Source organism: Pseudophryne corroboree, chromosome 8 (genome assembly GCF_028390025.1).
Source record: "Pseudophryne corroboree isolate aPseCor3 chromosome 8, aPseCor3.hap2, whole genome shotgun sequence".
NCBI lineage: Eukaryota > Metazoa > Chordata > Amphibia > Anura > Myobatrachidae > Pseudophryne > Pseudophryne corroboree.
Genome location: NC_086451.1, coordinates 376946559 through 376954058, shown reverse-complemented (window position 1 = coordinate 376954058; position 7500 = coordinate 376946559). Strand labels below are relative to the sequence as shown.

At 31.5% G+C, this 7500-nt stretch overlaps 8 non-coding genes across 8 annotated transcripts; all 8 read left to right on the top strand.

The window, feature by feature from the left end:
* The first annotated feature begins 398 nt into the window (after positions 1 to 398).
* Positions 399 to 507, top strand: TRNAL-CAA (transfer RNA leucine (anticodon CAA)). Its single transcript has 2 exons — positions 399 to 436; positions 462 to 507. It is a non-coding gene; the product is annotated as a tRNA-Leu (tRNA).
* A 749-nt stretch (positions 508 to 1256) lies between these two features.
* TRNAL-CAA (transfer RNA leucine (anticodon CAA)) lies at positions 1257 to 1365 on the top strand. Its single transcript has 2 exons — positions 1257 to 1294; positions 1320 to 1365. It is a non-coding gene; the product is annotated as a tRNA-Leu (tRNA).
* Positions 1366 to 2114: 749 nt separating this feature from the next.
* TRNAL-CAA (transfer RNA leucine (anticodon CAA)) lies at positions 2115 to 2223 on the top strand. The gene is made up of 2 exons: positions 2115 to 2152; positions 2178 to 2223. It is a non-coding gene; the product is annotated as a tRNA-Leu (tRNA).
* Positions 2224 to 2972: 749 nt separating this feature from the next.
* TRNAL-CAA (transfer RNA leucine (anticodon CAA)) lies at positions 2973 to 3081 on the top strand. The gene is made up of 2 exons: positions 2973 to 3010; positions 3036 to 3081. It is a non-coding gene; the product is annotated as a tRNA-Leu (tRNA).
* Positions 3082 to 3830: 749 nt separating this feature from the next.
* Positions 3831 to 3939, top strand: TRNAL-CAA (transfer RNA leucine (anticodon CAA)). Its single transcript has 2 exons — positions 3831 to 3868; positions 3894 to 3939. It is a non-coding gene; the product is annotated as a tRNA-Leu (tRNA).
* A 749-nt stretch (positions 3940 to 4688) lies between these two features.
* Positions 4689 to 4797, top strand: TRNAL-CAA (transfer RNA leucine (anticodon CAA)). The gene is made up of 2 exons: positions 4689 to 4726; positions 4752 to 4797. It is a non-coding gene; the product is annotated as a tRNA-Leu (tRNA).
* Positions 4798 to 5546: 749 nt separating this feature from the next.
* Positions 5547 to 5655, top strand: TRNAL-CAA (transfer RNA leucine (anticodon CAA)). The gene is made up of 2 exons: positions 5547 to 5584; positions 5610 to 5655. It is a non-coding gene; the product is annotated as a tRNA-Leu (tRNA).
* A 748-nt stretch (positions 5656 to 6403) lies between these two features.
* TRNAL-CAA (transfer RNA leucine (anticodon CAA)) lies at positions 6404 to 6512 on the top strand. Its single transcript has 2 exons — positions 6404 to 6441; positions 6467 to 6512. It is a non-coding gene; the product is annotated as a tRNA-Leu (tRNA).
* Positions 6513 to 7500: the final 988 nt, after the last annotated feature.

The window sequence follows — 7500 nt, the reverse complement described above, 5'->3', positions numbered from 1 at the left end:
TGTATTATTTGCAAAACATCCTTTCAGTATTCAGTAAAAAAATCATAAAACAAAGAATAAATTGGAATAGAAAGTAGATTCAGGCTCTCAGACTCTATATCTAAAAGTTTACAAAAATTACTTGCTAGACACATAAATCTGTTTTTTCCTGAAAGAGATTTTAGTAAATAATTTGTATAGTTATTATAAAGGATATCATTATAACCTGAGCAGTTTTTCTTAAGTATTAATTGTGATGGCTCACCTTTAGTGGTAGTATACTGTATAAATCCAAGTTCTTGATTTTATGTTACTTTTTTCAAGCAGTACATATTATTTGGCTGAAAGATACCCCAAAATCCTTTTTTTGTACATTATAATCTTTTATTGCCAACTTAATTTAATGGGCACATGTACTTGTCAGGATGGCCGAGCGGTCTAAGGCGCCAGACTCAAGATTGCGTTATTCCTCTAAATGGGTGTTCTGGTCTCTGTAAAGAGGCGTGGGTTCAAATCCCACTTCTGACAATTTTATTTTCTTGTACTTTGTATGAAAAGAATATTAATTTGTGGATAAGTCTACCATGCAAAATAACAAGTGACCTTAGGACATCCATTCTCTTTTAAAAGTCCTTCTCTTGGACATTGGAATCTTGTTACCATTTATTTCTAACAATGTGCAGCCTATTTATTTAAAGAAACATAGGGAACAGAATAGTTTGAAAATGGGAGAAATTGTATGATATCCCATCTACACACCAATATTGCACTTGTTGCCATAGAGTTGAATTAATGACATTATTCCTAAGTGATAAATACACAATGACTGGTTAAAAAATTCTTAAGTTTAGTTCCATGTAGAAAAAAGGTTTTCACAAATGTATTATTTGCAAAACACCCTTTCAGTATTCAGTAAACAAATCATAAAACAAAGAATAAATTGGAATAGAAAGTAGATTCAGGCTCTCAGACTCTATATCTAAAAGTTTACAAAAATTACTTGCTAGACACATAAATCTGTTTTTTCCTGAAAGAGATTTTAGTAAATAATTTGTATAGTAATTATAAAGGATATCATTATAACCTGAGCAGTTTTTCTTAAGTATTAATTGTGATGGCTCACCTTTAGCGGTAGTATACTGTATAAATCCAAGTTCTTGATTTTATGTTACTTTTTTCAAGCAGTACATATTATTTGGCTGAAAGATACCCCAAAATCCTTTTTTTGTACATTATAATCTTTTATTGGCAACTTAATTTAATGGGCATATGTACTTGTCAGGATGGCCGAGCGGTCTAAGGCGCCAGACTCAAGATTGCGTTCTTCCTCTAAATGGGTGTTCTGGTCTCTGTAAAGAGGCGTGGGTTCAAATCCCACTTCTGACAATTTTATTTTCTTGTACTTTGTATGAAAAGAATATTAATTTGTGGATAAGTCTACCATGCAAAATAACAAGTGACCTTAGGACATCCATTCTCTTTTAAAAGTCCTTCTCTTGGACATTGGAATCTTGTTACCATTTATTTCTAACAATGTGCAGCCTAATTATTTAAAGAAACATAGGGAACAGAATAGTTTGAAAATGGGAGAAATTGTATGATATCCCATCTACACACCAATATTGCACTTGTTGCCATAGAGTTGAATTAATGACATTATTCCTAAGTGATAAATACACAATGACTGGTTAAAAAATTCTTAAGTTTAGTTCCATGTAGAAAAAAGGTTTTCACAAATGTATTATTTGCAAAACACCCTTTCAGTATTCAGTAAACAAATCATAAAACAAAGAATAAATTGGAATAGAAAGTAGATTCAGGCTCTCAGACTCTATATCTAAAAGTTTACAAAAATTACTTGCTAGACACATAAATCTGTTTTTTCCTGAAAGAGATTTTAGTAAATAATTTGTATAGTAATTATAAAGGATATCATTATAACCTGAGCAGTTTTTCTTAAGTATTAATTGTGATGGCTCACCTTTAGCGGTAGTATACTGTATAAATCCAAGTTCTTGATTTTATGTTACTTTTTTCAAGCAGTACATATTATTTGGCTGAAAGATACCCCAAAATCCTTTTTTTGTACATTATAATCTTTTACTGGCAACTTAATTTAGAGGGCATATGTTCTTGTCAGGATGGCCGAGCGGTCTAAGGCGCCAGACTCAAGATTGCATTCTTCCTCTAAATGGGTGTTCTGGTCTCTGTAAAGAGGCGTGGGTTCAAATCCCACTTCTGACAATTTTATTTTCTTGTACTTTGTATGAAAAGAATATTAATTTGTGGATAAGTCTACCATGCAAAATTACAAGTGCCCTTAGGACATCCATTCTCTTTTAAAAGTCCTTCTCTTGGACATTGGAATCTTATTACCATTTATTTCTAACAATGTGCAGCCTAATTATTTAAAGAAACATAGGGAACAGAATAGTTTGAAAATGGGAGAAATTGTATGATATTCCATCTACACACCAATATTGCACTTGTTGCCATAGAGTTGAATTAATGACATTATTCCTAAGTGATAAATACACAATGACTGGTTAAAAAATTCTTACGTTTAGTTCCATGTAGAAAAAAGGTTTTCACAAATGTATTATTTGCAAAACATCCTTTCAGTATTCAGTAAAAAAATCATAAAACAAAGAATAAATTGGAATAGAAAGTAGATTCAGGCTCTCAGACTCTATATCTAAAAGTTTACAAAAATTACTTGCTAGACACATAAATCTGTTTTTTCCTGAAAGAGATTTTAGTAAATAATTTGTATAGTTATTATAAAGGATATCATTATAACCTGAGCAGTTTTTCTTAAGTATTAATTGTGATGGCTCACCTTTAGTGGTAGTATACTGTATAAATCCAAGTTCTTGATTTTATGTTACTTTTTTCAAGCAGTACATATTATTTGGCTGAAAGATACCCCAAAATCCTTTTTTTGTACATTATAATCTTTTATTGGCAACTTAATTTAATGGGCATATGTACTTGTCAGGATGGCCGAGCGGTCTAAGGCGCCAGACTCAAGATTGCGTTCTTCCTCTAAATGGGTGTTCTGGTCTCTGTAAAGAGGCGTGGGTTCAAATCCCACTTCTGTCAATTTTATTTTCTTGTACTTTGTATGAAAAGAATATTAATTTGTGGATAAGTCTACCATGCAAAATAACAAGTGACCTTAGGACATCCATTCTCTTTTAAAAGTCCTTCTCTTGGACATTGGAATCTTATTACCATTTATTTCTAACAATGTGCAGCCTAATTATTTAAAGAAACATAGGGAACAGAATAGTTTGAAAATGGGAGAAATTGTATGATATTCCATCTACACACCAATATTGCACTTGTTGCCATAGAGTTGAATTAATGACATTATTCCTAAGTGATAAATACACAATGACTGGTTAAAAAATTCTTAAGTTTAGTTCCATGTAGAAAAAAGGTTTTCACAAATGTATTATTTGCAAAACACCCTTTCAGTATTCAGTAAACAAATCATAAAACAAAGAATAAATTGGAATAGAAAGTAGATTCAGGCTCTCAGACTCTATATCTAAAAGTTTACAAAAATTACTTGCAAGACACATAAATCTGTTTTTTCCTGAAAGAGATTTTAGTAAATAATTTGTATAGTAATTATAAAGGATATCATTATAACCTGAGCAGTTTTTCTTAAGTATTGATTGTGATGGCTCACCTTTAGAGGTAGTATACTGTATAAATCCAAGTTCTTGATTTTATGTTACTTTTTTCAAGCAGTACATATTATTTGGCTGAAAGATACCCCAAAATCCTTTTTTTGTACATTATAATCTTTTACTGGCAACTTAATTTAGAGGGCATATGTTCTTGTCAGGATGGCTGAGCGGTCTAAGGCGCCAGACTCAAGATTGCATTCTTCCTCTAAATGGGTGTTCTGGTCTCTGTAAATAGGCGTGGGTTCAAATCCCACTTCTGACAATTTTATTTTCTTGTACTTTGTATGAAAAGAATATTAATTTGTGGATAAGTCTACCATGTAAAATTACAAGTGCCCTTAGGACATCCATTCTCTTTTAAAAGTCCTTCTCTTGGACATTGGAATCTTATTACCATTTATTTCTAACAATGTGCAGCCTAATTATTTAAAGAAACATAGGGAACAGAATAGTTTGAAAATGGGAGAAATTGTATGATATTCCATCTACACACCAATATTGCACTTGTTGCCATAGAGTTGAATTAATGACATTATTCCTAACTGATAAATACACAATGACTGGTTAAAAAATTCTTACGTTTAGTTCCATGTAGAAAAAAGGTTTTCACAAATGTATTATTTGCAAAACATCCTTTCAGTATTCAGTAAAAAAATCATAAAACAAAGAATAAATTGGAATAGAAAGTAGATTCAGGCTCTCAGACTCTATATCTAAAAGTTTACAAAAATTACTTGCTAGACACATAAATCTGTTTTTTCCTGAAAGAGATTTTAGTAAATAATTTGTATAGTTATTATAAAGGATATCATTATAACCTGTGCAGTTTTTCTTAAGTATTAATTGTGATGGCTCACCTTTAGTGGTAGTATACTGTATAAATCCAAGTTCTTGATTTTATGTTACTTTTTTCAAGCAGTACATATTATTTGGCTGAAAGATACCCCAAAATCCTTTTTTTGTACATTATCATCTTTTATTGCCAACTTAATTTAATGGGCATATGTACTTGTCAGGATGGCCGAGCGGTCTAAGGCGCCAGACTCAAGATTGCGTTATTCCTCTAAATGGGTGTTCTGGTCTCTGTAAAGAGGCGTGGGTTCAAATCCCACTTCTGACAATTTTATTTTCTTGTACTTTGTATGAAAAGAATATTAATTTGTGGATAAGTCTACCATGCAAAATAACAAGTGACCTTAGGACATCCATTCTCTTTTAAAAGTCCTTCTCTTGGACATTGGAATCTTGTTACCATTTATTTCTAACAATGTGCAGCCTAATTATTTAAAGAAACATAGGGAACAGAATAGTTTGAAAATGGGAGAAATTGTATGATATCCCATCTACACACCAATATTGCACTTGTTGCCATAGAGTTGAATTAATGACATTATTCCTAAGTGATAAATACACAATGGCTGGTTAAAAAATTCTTAAGTTTAGTTCCATGTAGAAAAAAGGTTTTCACAAATGTATTATTTGCAAAACACCCTTTCAGTATTCAGTAAACAAATCATAAAACAAAGAATAAATTGGAATAGAAAGTAGATTCAGGCTCTCAGACTCTATATCTAAAAGTTTACAAAAATTACTTGCTAGACACATAAATCTGTTTTTTCCTGAAAGAGATTTTAGTAAATAATTTGTATAGTAATTATAAAGGATATCATTATAACCTGAGCAGTTTTTCTTAAGTATTAATTGTGATGGCTCACCTTTAGCGGTAGTATACTGTATAAATCCAAGTTCTTGATTTGATGTTACTTTTTTCAAGCAGTACATATTATTTGGCTGAAAGATACCCCAAAATCCTTTTTTTGTACATTATAATCTTTTACTGGCTACTTAATTTAGAGGGCATATGTTCTTGTCAGGATGGCCGAGCGGTCTAAGGCGCCAGACTCAAGATTGCATTCTTCCTCTAAATGGGTGTTCTGGTCTCTGTAAAGAGGCGTGGGTTCAAATCCCACTTCTGACAATTTTATTTTCTTGTACTTTGTATGAAAAGAATATTAATTTGTGGATAAGTCTACCATGCAAAATTACAAGTGCCCTTAGGACATCCATTCTCTTTTAAAAGTCCTTCTCTTGGACATTGGAATCTTATTACCATTTATTTCTAACAATGTGCAGCCTAATTATTTAAAGAAACATAGGGAACAGAATAGTTTGAAAATGGGAGAAATTGTATGATATCCCATCTACACACCAATATTGCACTTGTTGCCATAGAGTTGAATTAATGACATTATTCCTAAGTGATAAATACACAAAGACTGGTTAAAAATTTCTTAAGTTTAGTTCCATGTAGAAAAAAGGTTTTCACAAATGTATTATTTGCAAAACATCCTTTCAGTATTCAGTAAACAAATCATAAAACAAAGAATAAATTGGAATAGAAAGTAGATTCAGGCTCTCAGACTCTATATCTAAAAGTTTACAAAAATTACTTGCTAGACACATAAATCTGTTTTTTCCTGAAAGAGATTTTAGTAAATAATTTTTATAGTTATTATAAAGGATATCATTATAACCTGAGCAGTTTACTTAAGTATTAATTGTGATGGCTCACCTTTAGCGGTAGTATACTGTATAAATCCAAGTTCTTGATTTTATGTTACTTTTTTCAAGCAGTACATATTATTTGGTTGAAAGATACCCCAAAATCCTTTTTTTGTACATTATAATCTTTTATTGGCAACTTAATTTAATGGGCATATGTACTTGTCAGGATGGCCGAGCGGTCTAAGGCGCCAGACTCAAGATTGCGTTCTTCCTCTAAATGGGTGTTCTGGTCTCTGTAACGAGGCGTGGGTTCAAATCCCACTTCTGACAATTTTATTTTCTTGTACTTTGTATGAAAAGAATATTAATTTGTGGATAAGTCTACCATGCAAAATAATAAGTGACCTTAGGACATCCATTCTCTTTTAAAAGTCCTTCTCTTGGACATTGGAATCTTGTTACCATTTATTTCTAACAATGTGCAGCCTAATTATTTAAAGAAACATAGGGAACAGAATAGTTTGAAAATGGGAGAAATTGTATGATATCCCATCTACACACCAATATTGCACTTGTTGCCATAGAGTTGAATTAATGACATTATTCCTAAGTGATAAATACACAATGACTGGTTTAAAAATTCTTAAGTTTAGTTCCATGTAGAAAAAAGGTTTTCACAAATGTATTATTTGCAAAACACCCTTTCAGTATTCAGTAAACAAATCATAAAACAAAGAATAAATTGGAATAGAAAGTAGATTCAGGCTCTCAGACTCTATATCTAAAAGTTTACAAAAATTACTTGCTAGACACATAAATCTGTTTTTTTCTGAAAGAGATTTTAGTAAATAATTTGTATAGTAATTATAAAGGATATCATTATAACCTGAGCAGTTTTTCTTAAGTATTAATTGTGATGGCTCACCTTTAGCGGTAGTATACTGTATAAATCCAAGTTCTTGATTTTATGTTACTTTTTTCAAGCAGTACATATTATTTGGCTGAAAGATACCCCAAAATCCTTTTTTTGTACATTATAATCTTTTATTGGCAACTTAATTTAATGAGCATATGTACTTGTCAGGATGGCCGAGCGGTCTAAGGCGCCAGACTCAAGATTGCGTTCTTCCTCTAAATGGGTGTTCTGGTCTCTGTAAAGAGGTGTGAGTTCAAATCCCACTTCTGAATATTTTATTTTCTTGTACTTTGTATGAAAAGAATATTAATTTGTGGATAAGTCTACCATGCAAAATAACAAGTGACCTTAGGACATCCATTCTCTTTTAAAAGTCCTTCTCTTGGACATTGGAATCTTGTT